This window comes from Macaca fascicularis, chromosome 3 (genome assembly GCF_037993035.2).
Source record: "Macaca fascicularis isolate 582-1 chromosome 3, T2T-MFA8v1.1".
Taxonomy (NCBI): domain Eukaryota; kingdom Metazoa; phylum Chordata; class Mammalia; order Primates; family Cercopithecidae; genus Macaca; species Macaca fascicularis.
In genome coordinates, this window is record NC_088377.1 from 90,532,117 (window position 1) to 90,556,125 (window position 24,009).

At 43.5% G+C, this 24,009-nt stretch overlaps 1 long non-coding RNA gene across 1 annotated transcript; it reads left to right on the plus strand.

Moving 5' to 3' along the window:
* Positions 1-12,302: 12,302 nt before the first annotated feature.
* On the plus strand, positions 12,303-14,547 carry LOC135970169 (uncharacterized). Its single transcript, XR_010585696.2, has 2 exons — positions 12,303-12,422; positions 13,376-14,547. It is a non-coding gene; the product is annotated as an uncharacterized lncRNA (long non-coding RNA).
* Positions 14,548-24,009: the final 9,462 nt, after the last annotated feature.

Consider the following 24,009-nt stretch of genomic DNA (forward strand, 5'->3'; position numbering starts at 1 on the left):
CAATGTTTTAAAATGTTTAGTATTTTCTACAGTTTGGAAAGAATTCTAATTTTTTCTTGGCTATAAGTCTCAAAATAATGTTTTCAATTTTTTCATGTTTTTTTCCCCACATGTTTCTTAATTTGGAGTCACTGAAAACTAAGCTGTGCTTTTGTAAAGTCCTGTGAACTGAAACTAGACAACTTAAACTTCAGAAGAAAATAATAGCAACCTATTGACATATATAAGCCACTTTCATACCTGCCTACAGATGTATAGACTTCAGAGTAATGTGGCCTATATTGATTTTCAGGATTGTTCTTTTGTTTAGTTTTGTTTTTCTCCCTTCCTCCCCCTATTTTTTCTTTGTAGGGCATGAGACTTCACAACCTTCTAAAAATGAGCTTTCCTAATAACTCTGGATCTACCTTACAGGAATAAATCATCCTAGCCATGAGAGATCAAACAAATCCTAGGACCAGAGGCTAATTTTCTTCTAAAACACTTTCTCCAAAATATTTTTAAAAAGAAAAGGGGGGAATGTGAAAGGAAAATATCTTGGGCCCCCAAAGTCACTAAGCTAAAGGGAAAAAGCAGCTGGGAACTGCTTAGGGCAAACCTTCCTCCCATTCTATTGAATGTTACCCCTCTGTTTATTGAGATAAATGCATATCTTATAGCTTCCTTTGGAAAGGCTAATCAGAAACTCAAAAGAAAGAAACCTTTGTCTCTCACCTATCTGTGACCTGGAAGCCACTTACTGCTTTTCCTCCCTTTGCTTCGAGTTTTCCCGCCTTTCCAGATTGAACCAATGTACTTCTTACATATATTGATTGAAGTCTCATGTCTCCCTAAAATGTATAAAACCAAGCTGTGCCCTGATCACCTTGGGCACATGTCATCAGGACTTCTGAGGCTGTGTCATGGGTGCATCCTCAAACTTGGCAAAATAAACTTTCTAAATTAACTGAGACCTATCTCAGATTTTCTGGGTTTACAACATAATAAAGATTTATGGAAGAGTTTTGGGAACAGTATAAAGAATTGCTACATACCCTTTACTCAAGTTCCCCAGTTATTAAATTTTTAGCCCATTTGCTTTGTCATTCTTTCTCTTGCCCTCCTACTTTCTATATGTATTATCTGTTATGCGTGTGTGTGTGTGTGTGTGTGTAATGTAATTGTTTCTGAACCATGGGCAAATGAGTTGCAGACATGATGACCCTACATATCTAAATACTTCAGTGTTACCTAAAGTAAGAACATTAACCACAATAAAAATTATTAAACTCAACATGATACAATAATATCAACTAATCTACATATCTTAAATTTCACCCACTGTCCCAATAATATCTTTTATAGGAAAAGAAAACCACAGATTATTAATTGCATTCTATTATCGTTTCTCTTTAGAGATTGCTGGATTCCCCTCCATAAGGGGCATTTGGCATTTCCCACCAACAATTAAGTTTTTAATACTCTGATTGGGTTTAATTTGAGTCATGTATTTTCTCCTGAACCAATGACTATGGGGAAAGAGGTTTGCTGATGAACTTAGCCTCACTCACTTTCTACTCCCTAGGAGCCCGTGGATGGATTTAGGTTCACCTGAAGCAAGTGAGGTCAGACAGGGAGGGTGATTCCCCAAAGCAAAATTGGGGTACTGTTTCTACAGAATAGAGCTGAGTGAAAACAACCACCACCAATACCCAATAAGGTGGTTCATGGATGCCCAACATGCATCTATACAACAAAACAACAAAAGCCTCTGATGCTTGGCTAAAGAGAGACAGTGAAATTCAAACTAGAGCACAGGCAGACTCCAACCTAATTCTTTCACTTTCACGCAGTAAATATTTTAGTTTCTTTTTTTTAATTCATAGCACGACTTTTTTTTTTTTTTCATTTGAGGCAGGGTCTCACTCTGTTGCCCAGCAGGCTGGAGTGCAGTGGTGAGATCATGGCTTACTGTAACCTCAACTTCTCCAGGTTCAGGTGATCCTCCCACCTCAGCCTCCTTAGTAGCTGGGACTACAAGCATGCACCAGCATGCCCAGCTAATTTTTTTTTTTTATTATTTTTTGTAGAGTTGTGGTTTTGCCATGTTGCCCTGGCTGGTCTTGAACTGCTGGGCTCAAGTAATCCTCCCGCTTCGGCCTCCCAAAGTGCTGAAATTACAGGCATGAGCCACTGTACCCAGCCATAGTACAACTCTTAAGAGAAAGACTTCAGTCTATCTACTGCCTATGATTTTTTGGTTTTTAATTTAGTTAATTCTCACAGCAGTTCTAGGTAGCAGGAAATTGTACATTTATCCCACTTCTGAAAAGTCTGTACTAAGGCAGACACTTGAAATGTACTAAATGTGCTCAAGTAAATAAAATAATCTTAAACCCAGGTTTTTGTTCCAAACAATAAGTTTTCTGAAATTATGATCTTTCTAGAAGAACTTAGATATGATTTTTCCTCTCAGTTTCTCTTTTTTAAAAAGTCTTAAGAATTTTCATTGTTAGCATGTTTATTTTTCTGCCTTTTCCAATGAGGGAGTTTCCATCTTTCTCAGAAACTGGAGGGCTCTAGTGGAGAGTGATGATGTGTCATCGTTTCACATTTCCTCTCACGCTCATTTTTCTCCTGGTTGTAAAGCTTCTAAATGATCGATTGCCATCTTAACAGATTTGAGGCCAGTCAGGGTCTCCTGCTGTCAGCACTGTCTTCTGGGGCAGTTTGTTTAAGCCCAGGAGAATTAATGCTCCCAGATATGTCTGCACCAGGACAAACTGATTTCTTACATTAGATCCAAAGTGTATTTAAGAAAGCATTCCCTGAACCTAAGTGCTCAGTGTACTTTGAAGCACAAATGTTTGTTTACCTTAGTCATTAAGCCTCAGAAAGTCCTACCATTCCTTGAGGCAGGAATGCACTCTTTTTAAATTTTCTATTCAGCAGAACCACAAATGTCTAAAAACAGAAATCTCACTTAATGATTTAAGTCTGTCTCCATCCTTACTCGACAACTAGGCAACTATTAAACAAAAAGAGGCCCAGTACTGGCCTGCCGGAAGCTTTCGCTTCTGTGAGTTGAAACTGGGAAAGTGCAGGGAGGTATTGAAGTACGAGGGGAGGTGGAATGAGCCTTGTTGGTGGAGACAGGACCCCTGAATCTTCATCTAGCTGTAACCTCAGCCACGCCACTTATACTTTGTGGGGCTTAGACTATGATATCCAAGAAAAATACTTCAGAATTTATTTATTAATTTACTTACTTATTTTTGAGACAGAGTCTTACTCTGTCACCCAGGCTAGAGTGCAGTGGTGCGATCTTGGCTCACTGCAAGGTTTAAGCGATTCTCCTGTCTCAGCCTCCTGAGTAGCTGGGATTACAGGCACACGCCACCATGCCCCGCTAGTTTTTGTACTTTTAATAGAGACGGGGTTTTGCCATGTTGGCCAAAGTGGTCTCGAACTCCTGACCTCAGGTGATCTGCCCGCCTCAGGCTCCCAAAATGCTATGATTATGGGTGTGAGCCACCGCAAATACTTCAGGATTTAATACAAAAGTCATAATTCTCCCCATATTGACAATCCCAAAAGGAGAGTTTTCCTGAGAGAACTACCATAACTTGGTAAAATTATAATTTAGATTCTTCCAGATAAAAGTCATTTGCATAAATTTCCTTAATGTGGTAATAGAACCAATCCCTCAGATACATTCTTCTGTTTTGTTTGCTACAGGTGAAAGAAGGCATATTCCTAGTAAAGGTGCTCTGTTCACTCAGCACAAGGTAAACTCAAGCCCATTTCTTTAAAAGTCTTGTACGGACAAACTATGAGAGACAAATCTTTATAAAAGAAAAGAGGGGAGAGGAAGATGAATTATTCCTTTAAAAACAACTCATCTGACTTTGAAATGGGAGGGTATGAGAAAGTCATTAGAGGCTTTTGAGTGACGCTGGCTACTTTTCCAGAAAACTCCTTGCCCCAAAGTAAATAGCAATTATGTCTTGGAACCCATATTTTGCCTACATTCTATATATATAAAATTGGACTAAAATGTAAAAGAATTTTGAAATAAAACAGAAACAGAATGGGACAAAATAGTCCCTAAGCTCTCTTAAAAAACAAACAGTCAAAATCAATTTTCCGCATTCCAATTGGCAACTCTGGATGCTCTCATTGAAAAACAGAAGAAAAAAAAATTTTTTTTTTTTTGTTTTTGTTTTTTGAGATGGAGTCTCTGTCTGTTGCCCTGGTTGGCGTTCAATGGCGCAATCTTGGCTTACTGCAACTTCCTCCTCCCAGGTTCACGCAATTCTGCCCTCTGCCCCCCGAGTAGCTGGTATTATAGGCGCCCACCACCACGCTTAGCTAATTTTTGTATTTTTAGTCGAGGTGGGGTTTCACTATGTTAGCCAGGCTGGTCTTGAACTGCTGACCCCAAGTGATCCACCCGCTTCAACCTCCCAAAGTGCTGGGATTACAGGCATGAGTCACCTCGCCTGGCAGAAGAATGATTTTTGATTTATGGCCTCTAAGTCTGAATGCTTGGCCTCCAGGTCTTTTAATTAAGAAATATTTCACAATGCATATTCATTATTTTGTAAAAGGCAAACAATAACTCTATCTCTGTTAATGTAACTTAGTCTAGATAGTACACTCAATCAGCTCCTTGTCCCTCACCAAATCAAAGTAAAATAATTTAACCACTAGAGAAGGTCTTAGAAATACTCTTGTTAGAGAATATTCATTCATTCATTCATTGGAATGTTTACTGAGAGCCTGTGAGCATGTGGAAATGAGCCAAAACATTGGCTAGGTGTGGTTGCTCATGCCTGTAATCCCAGCAATTTGGGAGACTGAGGAGGGCGGATGGATCCCTTGAGCTCAGGAGTTTGAGATCAGCCTGGGCAACATAGCGAAAATCTGTCTCTACCAAAAATACAAAATTGGCTGGCCGTGGTGGTGCACACCTGTAGTCCCAGCTACTCAGGAGGCTGAGGTCGGAGGATCATCTGAGCCCAGGAGGTGAAGGCTAAAGTGAGCTGTGATCGCACTACTGTACTCCAGCCTGGGTGACCGAGTGAGACCCTGTTTCAAAAACTAAATAAATAAAAATATATTTTTTTAAAGGGAGTATTTTCTCTAGGTTCTCATTAAAATTAAAAAAGAAAAAAAAAGGAGATGAACCAAAACAAAGGCCCTGATTTCATGAAGCTGGATCTTATGAGGAGAGACACATAATAAACAAATATCTCTATAACATCAGCTGAGGATAAGTGCCACAAAGAAAATCATGCAATATGACATAACAGTGCAAAGAGCAGGTGGGGGGAACATGTTCTGTTTAGGTAGGAAGATCAGGGAAGACCTACCCCCACCATGGTGACATTTGATCGAGACCTGAACGAAGTGAGGGAGTGAAACATGAGGTCACCTAGAGTGGGGGTTGGCAAACTTTTTCTGCAAGGAGCCAGACAGTAAACATTTTTGGCTTTGTTGGCCATACAATCTCTGTCGCAGTTACTCAACTCCGTCCTTGTAGCAGGAAGCCAGACACAGACAACATAAATAAGTGTGGCTGTGTTCCAATGATCTCTTATTTATGAGTGGTAGAATTTGAATTTCATGTAATTTTCAAGTATCACAAAATATTATTTTTCTTTTTTTCCCAACCATTAAAAACTGTAAAAAATATTGTGAGCTCAGAAGCTGTACAAAATAGCCCGTGGGTTGCATTTGACCCACGGACCATAGTTTGCTGATTCTTGATCTCAAGGAAACACATTCCAGGGGAAGCAGCAATTCCAGCCTGGATCAGGAACATGCATGACTTGATGATAGAGAACAAAGGAAAGGTCCATCCCGAAGCATCAATTAGTAGTCATTATGGAAGACAGCCCACTACACTCATTCCAAATGATTTTTACCTAACTTTCCAACTTCTAACTTTCTAGATAACAGCCTGTTCTATATTGAGCACCCTTTGAAAGACAGATACCATGTTCCAGAGAGATGGGCAGATTAGGAGAAACATTTTAGAGGAAGCAGGTATTGAACTGGTTTGGCTTTGAAAAAAAATGGACAAGATCCCAACAGGTGAGTCTGTTGGAGAAACAGTATTCTAGTTAGAGGAATAACCTGAATAAAGGCATGGACGTGAGTTTCATGGTGCAGGCTAGAGACTCTTGTAATCCCCATCAAGTATCGGGTGTATGTTGCATGTCCTAACACTTTGAAAAGCAAGCCCTAAATGATGGTACTAAAACCCTTGCCTGCATCAAAATAGCCTGGAGGACTTGTTAAGCCAAATTGCTAGACCATTCTCCCAGACTTTCTGATTCAGTAGATCTGGGGGAAAACCAGAGAATTTGCATTCCTAGTAAGTTCCAAGGTGGTTCAGATGCTGAGGACCCTAGAAGCACACTTAAAGAGCCACTGCCCCACAGGGTTGGCTGCTACAGAGGAAAAGTGGGCTGTAGCAATCTTATATTGCCTACTTTCAAGGTGGGGGTGATACCTGAAAAATTTGCCTGAGATCAGCTATAAAACATAATAGTACCAGGTCCATCCTAGGCTTGCTTGTGTGTGATATATGGAGTGGTGTACATCATGCCAAGCTTTCAGAGAATTCTATGATGTCACCAAGGGACAAAAGAATTGGAGACATTTTGGAAATGACTCACACAGTGAGTTTGTGCATCCTCCTCATAAGTTAAAGGCCAAGATTAAACTCAAGCTCTCCAGCAGCTAAATATATCATAATAAGCTTCGTATTTGCATGTACTATTGATTTTTTTTCTTATTCATTCTTTTAGAGTGACAAAGCAGCACATATTTCTTTAAAATCCTTGACTTGCATCAAATTTCCAGTGATTAGCAAGAAATCTGAAAGGCAGGCAGTAGAAAGACCAATATGCCCCAAAAGAAATAGATTTTGGCAAGCTGGGCACGGTGGCTCATGCTTGTAATCCCAGCACTGTGGGAGGCCGAGGTGTGAGAATCACTTGAGTACAGGAGTTCGAGACCAGCCTGGGCAACATAGCAAGACCTCGTCTCTACATATATTAAAAAGAAAAAGAGAGGGAAAAATAGGTTCTGGCCAGGTGTGGTGGCTCATGCCTGTAATCCTAGCACTTTGGGAGGCTGAGTGGGAGGATCACTTGAGCCCAGGAGTTTGAGACCAGCCTGGGCAATATAGCAAGACCCTGTCTCTCTATAAAAAATAATTAATTAAAAAATAAGAAAATTAAAGCAAAAAAGAGATAAGTTTTTAAGTGGAAACCACCAGGCCAGATGTGATGGCCCACACATCTGTAGTCCCAGCCCCTGGAGACTGAGGTAGGAGGATCATTTGAGCCCAGGAGTTCAAGGCTGCAGTGAGCTATGATGGTGCCTGTGAATAGCCACTGCACTCCAGCCTGGGCAACATAGTGAGACTGGTTCTTGAAAAAAAAATAATAAATTAATATTAAATCCAACTAAATATATGGAACAAAAACTCAAAGTTTGAATTCAGATCAGTTTGATGGTTTGCTGAGCTTGTTGCTGACTAGTCCCTTCTAAGGGATAAGGCCCTGTCTACAGACTAAGGTTGGTACCACACGACCCTGTTCTCCATAGCTGTGGCTTATTGGGCACTTGATCCAAGCATGGCCCATGTCAGACTGACCAACAATCTATGATGTGGCATGTCTTAGAAACCTGAGCTGGGCCAAATTCCTCATTGAGGAACTGGTAGTTAGGAAATAGAGGGAGACTGGGCTATTTTGCCCTGAGAGCTAGCAAAAGGCTCCTGTGGGCCATGTGCAATGCGTGAGTATGAAGAGGCTTAGCCATAAAGGGAGGAGGACAGAGTGGACAGATTCACAAGAAAGCAGCAGAGAGGCTGTGAGCAAGAGAGCCTGTGACCACTGGGGGAAAGGAATAGACTGGTTGTGGATGATTCTGTAGTTCCAGCGCACACATGTCCTTAAAGTCAGCTCCCTTTTCCTTGAAATATAACTAACTCGTGGGTTTCTTTCCTCAACCAAAGAGTCCTAATGCAAACCAGTAGCTCTTTTCAATGAGAAAAAAAATTGACTATTAACTACCATTGTTTCTAATTAGAAAAGCAAGCAAAAACTACATTATTTTAATACATTCCAGCTTATATACAGAAAAAACATGGTTTAGTAGCAAGTGTGGATCTGGTTTTTGTGGGGCCTGAACTTTATACAGATTACAGATACAGATCTTTTAGAAAAGAATGCCAAATTATAGGTAAAAAATAGGTAGAGGGTCCAGGAGGGGCCTGTGAAAGTCAGGAGCCTTGAACCTGAGCTTCACTGACTGCATGGTAAATTCAGCTCTGTTTAGAAGAAAGAACATGATCCTAAAGCTAATGTGGCCTTAGGCACTTTTTAAATTTAAATAACAACATTTAACTTAAATAAAAAGTGGACCCCAGAAAATTACATAGTGTTCCCATACTTTGGTTGATTGCTTTTTAAGCTGTCGCAAATGAACTTTTCATGGCCAGGACCAGTACTTTTAAACGGATGAAATAAAAGGGAATAGAAAGGAAAGCCTCAGGGTGCATCATATGATATAAGGATGACTATTGTAGTGTGAGACTTTTGTTTCCATTTTATAAATATATAAGTCAGTGACTCGCAAACTCTTTGGTCTTAGAATCTCTTTGTTCTCTTAAAATATACAGAGGACTATTATTGTTGTTGTTTTTAGAGACAGGTTCTCACTCTGTCACCCAGGCTGGAGTGCAGTGGTGTGATCATAGCTCACTGCAGCCTTCATGTCCTGTGCTCAAGTGATCCTCCCTCTTCAGCCTCTCAAATAGCTGGGATCACAGGTGCTTGCCACCATGCCAGAGTAATTTTTTCTTTTGTGTGTGTGTGGAAACTGGGTCTTGCCCAGGCTGGTCTCAAGCTCCTGGCCTCCAACGATCCTCTTGCTTCAGCCTCCCAAAGTGTTGGAATTACAGGCGTGAGCCACCACATCTGGCCCAGAGGAGAATTATTTAAGGTTAGCACCTAGAATTAAAAAATACACACACACACGTAGCCCCAAAATGTTTTTGTTTATGTGAGATGTATCTGTTGATATTTACTGTATTAAAAATTAAAACTAAGGCCAGGCATGCTGGCTCATACCTGTAGTCCCAGCACTTTGGGAGGCCGAGACAGGCAGATCACCTGTGGTCAGGAGTTTGAGACCAGCCTGGCCAACATGGTGAAACCCCGTCTCTACTAAAAATACAAAAAAAAAAAAAAAACAAAAACCAAAACCTAACTGTGCATGGTGGTGCACGCTGGGAGGCGGAGGTTGCAGTGAGCTGAGATCACGCCACTACACTCTAGCCTGGGCAACCGAGGGAGACTCTGTCTGAAAAAAAAAAAAAAAAATTAAAACTAAGAATTAAAAGTACATATATTTATTAATTGTTGTTTTTTAGAGAATGGAATAGTAAAATCGCAAGAAGTGAAGACATTTAAGGAGGCATCGAAACCCTTCAAATGTAAGAGAATCACATTTCTTTCTGACATTACAAAGGCTCTTTTTCTAAACGCCTAATGTGGGGAGGATCTGATTAACACAACAGGAGAAAAAGAGTGAAAGAACTATGTTGCCAGGAGGTGGCGCCTGCATGCAGCTGGGAGCCAGGAGGAAAATGAGGGTGCAGACACGCAGACTTCCTGAGATGAGAGGTTCCCAAAGGATGCTGGCAGCAAGGAAACTTCAGGACGAGGGCGGGGGATCTTCCTGGCCCAACAGCAAATCAGAAAACGGAAGAACAGCTTTTTTCCATCCCTCTTTACCGCCCCAGTGTAAGCAAGTGGTTTTCAAATTCCTTGGGGTGCAGAAGAATCACTGAAGATGTGTTGAAAATGTAAATGTGATGATGGGACCCACATCAAGATTTAGAGCTGCAAAGTCTGCATTCTAGGAAGCTTCCCAGAGGATCCTGATATAGGTGTGGTCCTCAGACCACAGCCGTAATTATTTTAGGAGAAAGGAGCAAACTTTACAGCCCTAGATTTGCATGTGAAAAAACTGACATCAAATTTCACCTCTCAGTTGACAAAGGCCTCTCACATCTAAGGTCTTATTTAAGATGCAGAATTACCCTTTTATACATGTGGCAACCGAGAAGCCTGAGCCAGCCCACAACCAGAGCCCTCAGCTTTCAAATCCAGTGCCCTTGTCTTAGCCCCAGGCAGCATCTCCAGGGCCCCTGGTTAACAAGGATACCAGATCCGGATTACCTTGGTGGTTCTCAAAACATGGTACCTGGACTAGAATCACCTGGAACTTGTTAAAGCATAATTTGGGGGGCCCCCCTTCCAGACCTGCTGAATCAGAGACTCAGGGGTGGGCCTACCATCTTGTGTTTAATAACCTGCCCAGTGATGCTGAAGATGTAGGCTGAAGTGCTGGGTTACCTTGGCCAGACCCTGGAACCTAAGTCATCCTCAGCATCCAGATCCTCGGGGCATATTGCCAAGTGGAGCCAGCCACTGGAGAAATCATGGTGGGTGGAGTGGGGTGAAGGAGTGGACTAGAGAGGGCCTGTTTCTAAACCTTTCCCTGTGGTCAGGCATAAACCAGTGCTTTGGGGGCCTGCCTATGTTTTCTGCTTCTCTGCCTTGACACACTGTGCCCTTATTTCCATGCTGCCCCCCCGAAAATTGATCTGATGTCAGATAAATGTGTATCTGACTCAGCCCTACCCCTTCTCTTCTGCAGGCCATATGTTGCTGCTGACCTTCAGCTCCAACCCCCACTCAGGTCTTGGCACAAGCTGGCCCTAAGAGGGAGGGCTTGAAGGAGCACCAGCCCCACCCTTGGGGAAGTAATTCATCGTCCTCATCTGCCTGCCTGGATCTCTGCTGCTGGCTAACACATGCTTCTAATCATGGCTGTTTGGCTCTTGAAAGCTGAGAATTCCCCGCCCCCACTTGGAGATACCTGATACCTTGTCTTGTCTGCAGAGCCAGGCTCACAAATCTCCTTGGTGACATCTTTCCAATTACCCATCCTACCTCTTTACAGGAAGTGAGCAAGGTCTTCCTTTGGGCTCCTGTGACACCTTCAGCTTACCTCACAGCATTCCCTCACTCTATTATAATTCTTTATTTACTCTCTAAAGTCCTTATTAGATTCCTAGCCCCAGGCAGAGCATCAGTAAATGTTCCTTAGGTGGGATGAACTTTCGATTTCCTCCTAATCACAGGCCGAGATCAGTGCACTGCCTTTTATGTATCTGGATTCCTGCTACCTAGAGAGGCAATGCAGGAGCTCAACAAATGAGGGTGACCATGAAGGTGGAAGAGAACCAGAGCAGGTATTATTGCCTCCTGGGTCTTTCCCACACTGCATTGAATGCTTGAGACCCTTCCTGCACTCCCCCTTCCTTTTACCTTTTTAGGAACCGGTGTCCTGTCCCTGGAACCTTGCTCTCCAAATCTTGGCTGCCAAATCTTGCAAACTGTTGAGAGAATAGCAGAAAGGATTCTGAACAAGGAGATCAAATAATTTATCACTCAAACTGGGGCACTTTGGAGAGTGAACGGGGTAGTATTAATAATGACAACAGGCAGCAGGGCGCGGTGGTTCACGCCTGTAATCCCAGCACTTTGGGAGGCCGAGGCCGGCGGATCACGAGGTCAGGAGATCGAGATCATCCTGACTAACATGGTGAAACCCCGTCTCTACTAAAAAAAAAAAAATACAAAAAAAATTACCCAGGCATGGTGGCGGGCTCCTGTAGTCCCAACTACTCTTGAGGCTGAGGCAGCAGAATGGCATGAACCCGGGAGGTGGAGCTTGCAGTGAGCCGAGATCGCGCCACTGCACTCCAGCCTGGGCGACAGAGCGAAACTCTGTCTCAAAAAAAAAAAAAAAAAAAATTCAGCATGCATAAATAGGAGTGTCACAGGCAAATTGGGAGATTGGGAGACATGGACACCCTATCTCTGAGCCACGGGGTGGCGTGGCCCACCTGTGTTCAGGAGCTGGGTTTGGCTCAGCTGGGCGCAGACAGTGAAAGAAGTCTCATGGCTGAGGCAGACAGCATTTTCCATGAAAACTAGTGCCAAAGTTTGAACTATGGGCAGGCCAGAATAATGAAATCTCAAAGGTCATTTGACCCCCAGCTGCCTCAGTAATGTCTTCATTTTGGGCAAGTCCTCTCCCTTCTCAATGGGCCCCCACAGTTAGAGCCCTCTATCTCCAGCATGTCCCAATGTTGAGGGACCCCAGGAAGTCACTGACCTAGTTACAATCCTCAACCTGTCTAGCCTTTGTCTAAAAATCATTTTCAGATGCTCTCTTTTGGGCCACACAATGGCTTTCTGGGAGGAGAGTGCTTGGAATGACGGGACACCTGGACACCGGTCACAGAAACACATGACACAGCAGAGTGTGAATGAAAGGACTTCTGTGTGAGTAAGCATCCCCTCCCCCACACTGGGCAGTATTTTACATGATTAAATGTAATCATGCTTACCATTTATTTTCTTACTGCACCAAATTAGAGGGTGAAATTATCCTTATAACAAAAGGATTCCCCAGGTTACAAAAGGATCCCTGTAAGAAGAAGCTTCTCCTGTGTATGTTTATAGATCTTTAAATGCTCAGCAGAGGGAGAAAGTAAAAGCTGAAGGATTCCAAGTCACTGCTTATTAAATATTGCTAAAAATTAAGATGAAGGGAATCTTGGCCAGGTGCGATGCCTCATGCCTGTATTCCCAGCAATTTGGGAGGCCAAGGCGGGTGGATCACCTGAGGTCAGGAGTTCGAGACCAGCCTGGCCAACATAGAGAAACCCCATCTCTATTATAAATCCAATGTCTTGCTGATGTTCCAAATACAAAAATTAGCCAGGCGTGGTAGTGTGCGCCGGTAATCCCAGATACTCAGGAGGTTAAGGCAGGAGAATCGCTTGAACCTGGGAGGTGGAGGTTGCAGTGAGCCAAGATTGTGCTACTGCACTCCAGCCTAGGTGGCAGAGTGAGACTCTGTTTAAAAAAAAAAAAAAAAAAAAAAAAAAAAAAAAAAAAAGCAGCGATTCTGAAATTATGATGTTCAAATGTATTTTCCTATGTTTAGCTTTAAATGGTCATTTCACCAGTAACGTTTTCTACTTTACTGGGTAGAAAGCTAAAGTGCCAGACGTCCAGCTCAATACTCGACCCAGAGAGCATGAGTTAGGTGACTGGCCCTAATCCACACCATTAGAAAGAGGCAGAGCTAGGGCTCGAACTCAGTCCCCAGGCACAAAGTCCAGTCTGAGGCCTTCAGTCCTACCCCACCGCTCATCCAGGGCTGCCTGAGCCCCCAGCTTGCAGCCTCCAGCCCCTTCGCACCCATCGACCCCTTCCTGGGTCTCTTACAGGTGGGAGCAGTACTGTCCATGACCATGAATCATGAATCACCACCTGATCACGAATCTCAAGGGCTTTGTCTACAGGAGTCGGAATGGTGCTTCCAACTGCTCTAAGACAGAGTGGGAACACCGCGTCTCAGCGCCCTCCAAGGCCCGCGTGTGCTACCCCCGCGTGGAACTCCGGACATCTAAGCACACCCAGTCCTCACTGCAGCACCGCATCCCACCGGCAGGGAGCGCTCCTCCTTCTCCAAAGAATGAATCGCCTTCCCTCTTCAGGGCCTTCCTCATGAGGTTCCCGGGCCTGGAAAGCTCTTGCCCGTGCTGGGTTAACTACGATTACCTCTCTATAGGCTGAAAGCTCTATGCATGCTTTTTGTGCTCATCTGTTGGGTTTACTACCCTCTCTTTAGCACTTAAGTGCTAATGATCTAGTACCTGGTGCATAATCCCCTGTTGAGTGACAGCTTTTAGGTGTTCTTTTCTGGCAGCCGAATAGAGACTTCCTGCAGCAGCTGCTGAAGTGGGAAAGCTTTCAACACCACCATGTAATATGGAATTTCTCCAAAATTCTGTTACCTTTGTACCACTATGAAATGAAAAGTCAACAGGACACATCACAAAGCCAGTCATCAAATAATACATATTATATTTATCTGAAGTTCAAAAGTAGGTAAAACAAATGAACTATGATCATTTTTGACTTATTATTATAATTATTATTTTAAGACAAGGTTTTGCTCAGGCTGGAGTGCAGTGGCGCTATCTCAGCTCACTGCGACCTCTGCTTCCCGGGTTCAGGCATTTCTCCTGCGTCAGCCTCCTGAGTAGCTGGGACTACAGGTGCGTGCCACCACACCCAGGTAATTTTTGTAGTTTTATTAGAGATGGGGTTTCACCATGTTGGCCAGGCTGGTCTCCAACTCATGAGTTCAGGCAATCCTCTCGCCTCAGCCTCCCAAAGTGCTGGGATTACAGGTGTGAACCACCGTCCCAGACCTTTTTGATAATTATTTACAAATAAAAGAGGTAAGTAAAATTTCCTTAAGACCCTGAATTTCTAAACAATACTCATTAGTTTCTTTTACAATATGTCATATAAAGACCTCCCTGGAAGAAGATCCTATTCACAAATGCAATAAAAAAATACAAGCTATCAAAAAAAAAACCCAAAAAACAACCAAACATAATCAACACAAACAACCAGACAAAGACATAAACTACCTAGGAACAAACTTAAAAATAAATGCAAAGCTGGGTGAGTGGCTCAATGCTTATAATTCCAGTGCTTTGGGAAGCTGAGGCAGGAGGATCAATTGAAGCTAGGAGTTCAAGATTATTCTGGCAATATATCAAGAACTGCCTCTCTACAAAAAATTAGAAAAAGAAAAATAGCCTGGTGTGGTGGTTCAAGTCTATGGTCCCAGCTACTTGGGAGGCTAAGGGGGGAGGATCACTTGAGCCTCAGAGATTGAGGCTTCAGTGAGCTACAATCATATTACTGCACACCAGCCTGGACAACAGAGCAAGCCCTCATCTTTAAAAATATAAGAGTAGAAATACATAAATGCGTAGAACTGATATGACGAAAACTATAAAACTTTCCAAGAGACATGAAAATTTTAATGATACTGAATGACAATTCTCAAAATCAAGATATTCATCGTAGCATTATCCATAATAACCTAAAATTAGATAAAATCCAAATATTCATCAACAGCAGAATAGATGAATAAATTGTTGTATATTCACACAGCAATAAAGAATGAAATCCTGCTAAACCCAACAACATGGATGAATCAGACATAATGATGAATGGAATAAGCCAGTCATCAAATAATACATATTATATGATCCATTTAGCTGAAGTTCAAAAGTAGGTAAAACAAATCAAGGGTGATAGAAATTGGAAGACTGGTCACCTTTGAAGGAAGTAATGACCAGTGGAGGGCACAAGGGAGGCTTAAGGAGTGATGGTTACACATGAGTATTCACTTTTGAAAAATTTAATATTAGCTGGGTGTGGTGGCTCACACCTGTAATACCAGCACTTTGGGAGGTAAAGGTGGGTGGATCGCTTGAGCCCAGGAGTTTGAGACCAGTCTGGGCAACATGGTGAAACCCCATCTCTATAAAAAATACAAAAATTATCCAGTCATGGTGGCACATGCCTGTAGTCCCAGCTACCTGAGATGCTAAGTGGGAGGATCACCTAAGCCCGGGAGGTTGAGGCTGTGGTGAGCCATAATCATGCCACTGCACTCTAGCCTGGGTGACAGAGACCCTGTCTCCAAAAATAAAATTTAAAAAAATTAAATTAAATTAATTTAATTTAATATTAGAGCTTACCCTCCAGAAATACAGCAATTAAAATGAATAGGCTACCACTATACTCGATAACATGAGTAAGTTCATAAAGATAATATTGAGTAAAAGAAATCAGACACAAATAATTACATACTGTATGATTACATTTATATAAAGCTAAAAGAAATCAATCTAGTATATTAAATGTTGGACAAGTGCTTACATCTGGGAAGGAGGTGCAGTGAAGACAAGGAGGGGGCCAGGTGTGGTGGCTCACACCTGTAATCACAGCACTTTGGGCTGCCAAGGCAGATCACCTGAGGTCAGGAGTTTGAGACCAGCCTGGCCAACATGGCAAAACCGTGTCTCTGCTAAAAATACAAAAATTAGCCGGGCATGGTGGTGCATGCCTGTAGTCCCAGCTGAGATTGCGCCACTGCACTCAAGCCTGGGTGACAGAGTGAGACTCTGTCTCAAAAAAAAAAAAAAAAAAAAAAAAAAAATGATAGGGAGGAAGCACGAGAGAGGTTCAGAGTATTGATGTTTCTCTATATCTTAATCTGGGTCATATATATAGGTATTTTTTTCCTTGTTTACATTGAAGGACTAGAGTGTCTCATATTTATACAGGTGCATTTTTATGATTTTTCATCAAACTATAATTTGTGCACTTTCAGTATATGTGATATACTTTAATTTTTACTGTATGTATTTGAGGTGTATGACATGATGTTTTGATATACTGACTTATCTTGATATATAGACATAATGAATTGATTGCTATAGTCAAGCAAATGAACATACCCATCATCTCATATAGTTACCTTTCTTTTTTGTGATAAGAGCACTTCAAACCTACTCTCTGGGAAATCACAGATATGCAATATTATTGGCTATAGTTCTCATGCTGTACATCAAATCTATAGCCTTACTTATCCTACAAGACTGCAACTTTGTTCCCTTTGACCTGCATCTTCCCATTTCCTTCTATCCTGCAGGGCCCCCACCCTCCATAACTACCATTTTAATGTTTCTGTATATTTTATATATGTGTGTATATGTATAGATAGATAGATAGATAGATAGATAAAAATTTACAAAAAAAAATATGCATTCCCTTTGACATTGCAAATCTACTTTTAAGAACTTTTCCTAAGGAAACAAAACAAAAGCTCCCAAAGATGTACAAAGATATGCATGGAAGCATTGTTTACAATAAATAAAAATTAGAGACAACCTAAATGTCTGATAGGGGAGCCAGATGAATAATGTATGAGACATACAAGTACCGAAACACTATCCAGCCAACTGTAGATGACACAGACCTACATTTATTGATCTAGAAAAAGGCTCACTGTAACAGCTCAGATGACAAAAACAGGTAAATATATTGGTGTTTTCAAATATAATACCGTTTTCTGTGGTAACTTTGGGTGGTGGATTATGTCTGATTATTTTGCTTTTTGCTTACATGTTTTTTCTTTTGTTTTCCTTTTTAAATTTTTTTTTCAAGGCAGACAGAGTCTTGCTCAGTCACCCAGGCTGGAATGCAGTGGCACAATCTTGGCTCACTGCAACCTCTGCCTCCTGGGTTCAAGCGATCCTCCTACCTCAGCTTCCCAAGTAGCTGAGATTACAGGCACATGCCATCATGCTCAGCTAATTTTTGTATTTCTAGTAGTGGTGGGGTTTCACCATATTGGCCAGGCTGATCTTGAACTCTTGACCTGGTGATCCGCCCACCTTGGCCTCCCAAAGTGCTGGGCGTAAGCCACTGTGCCTTCCCTTATATATTTTTTCTAACTTGTCTATAAAACTTGTATCTTTACATGCCTGTAACACCAGCACTTTGGGAGGCTAAGGCGGGCAGATCAGTTGAGGTCAGGAGTTCGAGACCAGCCTGACCAACATGGTGAAACCCAGTCTCTACTAAAAATACAAAAGTTAGCCGGGCATGGTGGTGCACGCCTGTAATCCCAACTACTCAGGAGGGTGAGGCAGGAGAATCGCTTGAATCCAGGAGGCGGAAGTTGCAGTAAGCCAATATGGCACCACCACACTCCAGTCTAGGTGACAGAGCAAGACCCTTTCTCAAAAAAAAAAAAAAATATATATATATATATATATACACATAGCTATTTTATTCACTGTAAGACAGCCCAGTTATTGATAAACAGACGAATTGCCTCCCCTAAGAACGTGGACTCTGTTAGTCATGGTACTCTGTAGGTATGATCTCAATTTTAGAGCTTCCTTTTCTAGACCCGTGACAGTGAAGACAGTTTTGTTTTGAGGGCTTAAAATTATTCAACATATGCAAAGCATTTGCATTAACTGACACACAAAAGACACCAATAAATGTTATTGCCCTGCTTTTGGTGTGTCCAAGGAACTTAATTTCAGAATTTGGGTTTCAGATACATGACATCATTTCAAAAGATGCCCAGTTTTCCAGGGGATTAATAAATAGTCTATAGTCTCTCTTGTTTTGATAAAGTATTTTTGTCCTTGTGTCAGTTACTTTGGATAAAAATTGTCAACAGTTCCTGGACCTTTTTCCTTCAAGAGAGCAAAATAAATGGGAGTGGCGGGTTAGGGCAGATACTTTTTTTTTTTTTTTTTTTTTTTGAGGCGGGGTCTCTCTCTGTTGCCCAGGCTGGAGTGCAATGGGATGATCTCGGTGCACTGCAACCTCCACCTCCTGGGTTCAAGCGATTGTCCTGGCTGAGCCTCCCAAGTAGCTGGGACTATAGGTGTGTGCCACCACATCCGGCTAATTTTTGTATTTTTAGTACAGATGAGGTTTCACCATGTTGGCGAGGCTGGTCTCGAACTCCTGACCTCACGTGATCCACCCACTTTGGCCTCCCAAAGTGCTGGGATTACAGTCATGAGCCACCGTGCCTGGCCTCAGGTTATTCTTGTTTAATCCTGTCAGCAGGTTGAGTTGCTGCACTTGTGCTCCAAGTTTGATATATAAAGGATTAACATCTGAAGGGGTTTAGAAGAAGCCAGACTGTTTGTGAAGTTTCCACCCACACCCCTCTGGTCTCTGATACTATAACAGCATGGAGCTGGCATACGTCTCAGGATCCCCGGAGAACAGCAGGTGGGCTCTTTTACTGTATTTTTCTATTCAACATAGTTAACCAAGTGACTTCAGACAGACCTACTGACCACGCCACACTCAACTGTTCCTGGCCTCAAAGTTTCTGCCTCCTAAGTGTCTTATTTTTTTCTTTGAATAAGCCCAACCAGAAGGACAAGCCATAGGCATCAGCATAGCATTTGGTGGGTACAGAGGAAACTGAAGTCCCTTCCAAACAAAACTCCATGTCCTCAACATGTTAAGAGGTACCTCCCCCAACATGACTAGTCCTAGTATAAATCCAATGTCTTGCTGATGTTCCAAAGGAGAAAAATGCAATTGTCAGAAGCCTGATAGACCATGAAGCATATAAGTACATGAAAGCTACATCATTGGCTGGGCACAGTGGCTCTCTCCTGTAATCCCAGCACTTTGGGAGACTGAAGCAGGAGGGTTGCTTGAGCCCAGGGGATCGAGATCAGCCTCAGCAACATAATGAGAGTCTGTCTCTATAAAAAATAAAAATAAAATATTAGCCAGGCGTAGTGGCATGGTGGCATTGTCCTAGCTACTCCAAAGGCTGAGGCAGGAGGAGGATTGCTTGAGCCTGGGAGGTTGAAGTTGCAGTGAGTCGTGATTGCGCCTCTACCCTCCAGCCTGGGTGGCAGAGAGACTCTATCTGAAAAGAAACAACAACAACAAAAAAAAAACAGAAAAAGAAGACTACATAATTTATGAAACAGAAGTTTGTTTATACTGTGACAGTGTGTAAATATTGCAATTCTTTCAGTAAGATAGAAACCAAAAACAAAGGTTAACTTATGAATACGTTCATATGAAGAGACCACGTTGGCAAAGGAAGAGATATGTGTGGAAAATTTTTCTATTTTATCCACTAAAAAAGCTACCCCATTTTCTCACCTCTCCGAACGATAGCAATAGCTAAGATTTACATACCACTTAGTAATGCTTCATATGCATTCACTCATTCATTCCCCATAACTACCCATGAGGCAGGTAGTATTTTTCTCACTCGTTTACAGATGAGGAAACTGAGGTTGTTAACCATCAGCCCCGGCAGCACAAGCCTTGTTACTTCACTTTGTCATCATTCAGCTCTTTCAGTGGCTTTTGAGGCCTGGCTAAAGGCCAGTCTCCCTGGTCTAGGCTTATTGATGATGAGATAAGAACTGCCAGACCTCCATGCACCCTAGAGATAGCTTCCTGCCACCAGCTGAGATTAGTGATGCTGGGTTATCCATAGCTGTCAAGGGCTGTCATCACTGAGATTGTCAGCATCCCTGCAATCTGGTTGGCTCCTGCCAGGTCCACCCACCTCCAGGTTGTTAGGTTGTTAGGTCAGAAATGGGGGGCTTGTCTCTCACTGATTTATTGCTCTTGAGAGCTACTTAGAGAAGTGGAGAGATCAATATTCTTGAATGGAAAAAGGACATGAGTCCGTAGGTCAGGAGAGGTCTGAGCTGCCAACAAAGAGGGGGGAGCTATCTGCACAGAGGGTACTTGAGGTGAGAAGCCAGCTTAGGCCAGTGCCCAGAGGGATGCCAACATCTAAGCATCTGGCAGATGACTTGGTGTTATTTCCTTAAGCTCTATAATTACCTCTACTTTGTTATTCTCCTTGCATCCAATTGTTTCCATAACAAAAATTGCAAAACCCTTAATTATGGCAAAGTTCTGTAACCTTGTCTTTGGGAATAATGAGGACAGAAGGAATGTAAGAAACAGGATCCCATTTTACAGCAGATTAGGGTAAATTTAACTTTTTTCCAAGTTTATTATTTATTTATTTTTGATTGATTGATTGATTTTCGAGATGGAGTCTTACACTGTCACCCAGGCTGGAGTGCAGTGGCATGATCTCAGCTCACTGCAACCTCTGCCTCCCAGGTTCAAGCAATTTGCCCGCCTCAGCCTCCAGGGTAACTGGGATTACAGGGGTGCACGATGCCCGGCTAATTTTTGTTTAAGTTTTTGTTTTTTTTTCCCCAAGATGGAGTCTTGCTCTGTTGCCCAGGCTGGTGTGCAGTGGCATAATCTTGGCTCACTGCAATCTCCACTTCCCGGGTTCAAGCAATTCTCCTGCCTCAGCCTCCCAAGTAGCGGGGATTACAGGCACGCAGCACTACTCCTGGCTAATTTTTGTATTTTTAGTAGAGACAGGGTTTCACCATGTTGGCCAGGCTAGTCTCGAACTCCTGACTTCATGATCCGCCCACCTCGGCCTTTCAAAGTGCTGGCATTACAGGTGTGTGCCACTGCGCCTGGCTTAGGATAAATCTACATATAAAAAAACTGATGCCTGGAACAGGAAGGAGACTAGCAGATTAAGGTACAGACCTCCCAAGATCTAGTGGAGGGAATAGTGAAGTGACCAGGGTGAGAGAGAAGCAAGTTGAATACCTAGGAATTCCAGAAGTGGGAGGTGAGGTGGAGAGAGGAAGACCGGGAAACCAGACCAGCTTAACGAGGTACTAGTTAACAGAAGAATAAGCATGAGGACCCAACACAGAATACAAATTTAATAAGAACCCATTTTCTTTATTAAAAATTAAAGACATTATAATGGCCATTTATTAACAGCCATGTGTTTGGCACTTTTTGTAGTCGTTTCACATAATTCTAGGGGCTTCCCACTGAAGAAGGGTTTACAATCCTCATTCTACAAAAGGGGAAGCAGAGGCTCTGAAGGATCTCCTTGTGAATTGCTAATTAGAAGCTCTGGAAATTACCTATGTTCTGACTCAGCCACTTCCTCACTGTGGGACCTGGGGCACGTCACTTCATCTCGAACCCCTGAAAGACACCTGGCAGCTGAGAGACCCGTCTGGGAATCACGGGACTCTAGGGGTTCTAATGTCCCTCCACTGCACTGTCCCCCTGCCCCCTGCATTCAATCTCTGTCAACCTTAAACAATGAAGTTCAGAAAATGTAAATAAGCATAGAGTTTATCTGAGCACAAAGATTGAGGATGGCCATCCAGGAAAGCGCTGACTCCAAACAAATGATGTCAGCGTTTCCAAAGTGAAGTTAAGGTTTCAATTATATAGGCAGAGATAGGGACATTCCAGGAGGATTACAAGTGTGCACGCAAAGTGCCTACCCACAGCGATGTGGTTGGTTTCAGATTGCTATATTCCAAGGAAGATGATGACTGCGAGGAGGGACAATGGTCTAAAGGGGTCTTATCGCGGTTGCTACTTGGTCTTCTTAATTATTTACAGTGGAAAAAAGGCAGAGATTGCATCTGCATGCCATGTGACTCAGGCTGCATAGCCACATTCCTCTCAAGGCTCGGGATCATGTAAAGTTCCAGAAGCTTTAAGTTGTAATTCTTTTAAGTTTGATTTAATTTCACAGTTCCAAAATCCCTGTTTTACAGGTAAAGAAACTGGGGCCAGTGGCAAGGGCAGGTCTAGCATCCAGGTTCCTGCTTAAGTACCTGTGATTCTGAAGCGGAACCTGCTTACAGAACATCACTGGCGGCTCCTGGGTCTATATAAGAAAAACCGATGCCCAAGCGGGAAGGGGACTAGGAGGCCGTGTTGAGAAAACCAGAGCCAGCCAGTGGCCTTGAAGTCAGGATGAAGGCTGGGCGCTCGCCCCGTCTGGTCTGCCTTCCGCACTGGTGCTGAGCAGCTAGTCCAGAGCGGGCAGGACCCGCGCTTCCGGTTTCCGGGCACTCCGGGTGTAGCCGCCTCTGCCCTGGGGGATCCCTTCTCCTCCAGCAGGCCGGGGAGGCCCACGTGGGCGGCTTCGTTGCAGCCAGCTTGCAGTTGTCACGGAAACCTCCTCCGGCGTCTCCAGGGACCACAGCGGTAGAGGAAATAGCCACCAATGAGATAGCGGGGTTCTCGTGGCGTCACGGTAGCTGGGCAGGCTTCACAGCTTTGGCCGAGAACTCAGCGGATCCCCGGAGTCTGAGGCCGGGGGTTGGGATTCTGGTACAGGGAGAGGAGTAAGAGTGGCAGTCTGAGAGACGCAGCTTCGTCGCCTCCAGGGTGTCCGAAGGCACCTCCTATCAAGTTCCTCCAAAATGCACCTCTCCCCTCCCCCAACCTGCTCCTCCTCCTGAATTCCTTTTCGATGCAGGCACCGCCATCTACTGTAGGATAAGCGGCCCCTGGGTGGGGGAAGAGTGGAAGAGAACTGTCGTTGGCAGAGAAGAGAAGACTTCAGGAGAAATCCTGTCCCTGGCTTTCGCTGAGTGGGGTTCAGGCAGCTATGGGAGTTCAAGAGAGGAAGGGCTTTTCCTAACGGGGGAGGGTGGGAGAGGGAAGTGCCACCCTGGAAAACTACTCCACTAGTTGCAGTGTGCATGGCGGGAAGGAGGAGAATTGGCTGGAGCTGAGCTGCAGGGAGCCTGAATGCCACCTTGTCTTGCTGCAGATGGCCCCAAACCCTGCGGTGCTCTTCCTCAGCTGGCCATAGGACCTGGCTCAGTCCAGCTTGAGGAGGGTCCCCGGAAGGAAGTCATTCCCCCTTCCCTTCTCAGAATGAGTAAGAACCAACTGTGAGCCAGGTCCTTTTCCAAGGCCTGGGGTGCAATAATGAATAAGAGAATAAGGTTCCTGCCCTCAAGGAGACTGGCTCTAGGATGTGTTAGAACTTAAATTCCAAACTCTCCACCCCAGCCTCTGCTCTGAAAGTGTACTTTTGTACTGAACGAAGTGAACAGATTATAACAAGACATGGCCCTAGAAAGGGTATCCATTCTTGATGGCGCCCTGGCCATATCCGGAAACCTGCTCCTTTGCAGTGCTCAGGGCTGAGGTCCTGGGGCCGCCTCCTGAGGCCCCAGCTTGGTGTCCATCCTGTCCCCTCCTCTCTGTATGTTTTCTTCACCTTCAGTTTCTGCTTCAAGGATTCCTCCAGAAAGAACGGGGCTGGGTTGGAAGTGGTTTATCCTAGTCTCTTGTCCCTAGGAAGGAGTAAATGGGCATGAGACTTACAAGCTATCAGGGTTTCAGGCGTTTGGAGGCTGATCAAGAAAAAACAGAAACACTAGAGGCAGGCACACAGAAGCATTATTGGGCAGTGCTTGGATAGGGATGCATAAGAGGGGAAGTTCCTCATAGCATGAGACCATCCAGAGCTTTAAGGTGGGGGAACCATCTTCCAGAATGGGAGGGTTAAGGCGTCTCCTGGGGGAGAGGGTGACCAGAGAGGGGTCTTCTCTGTTTAGGTGATGTCCCTCAGCAGCATGGCAGGGAGTCTCCAAAGGGAAGC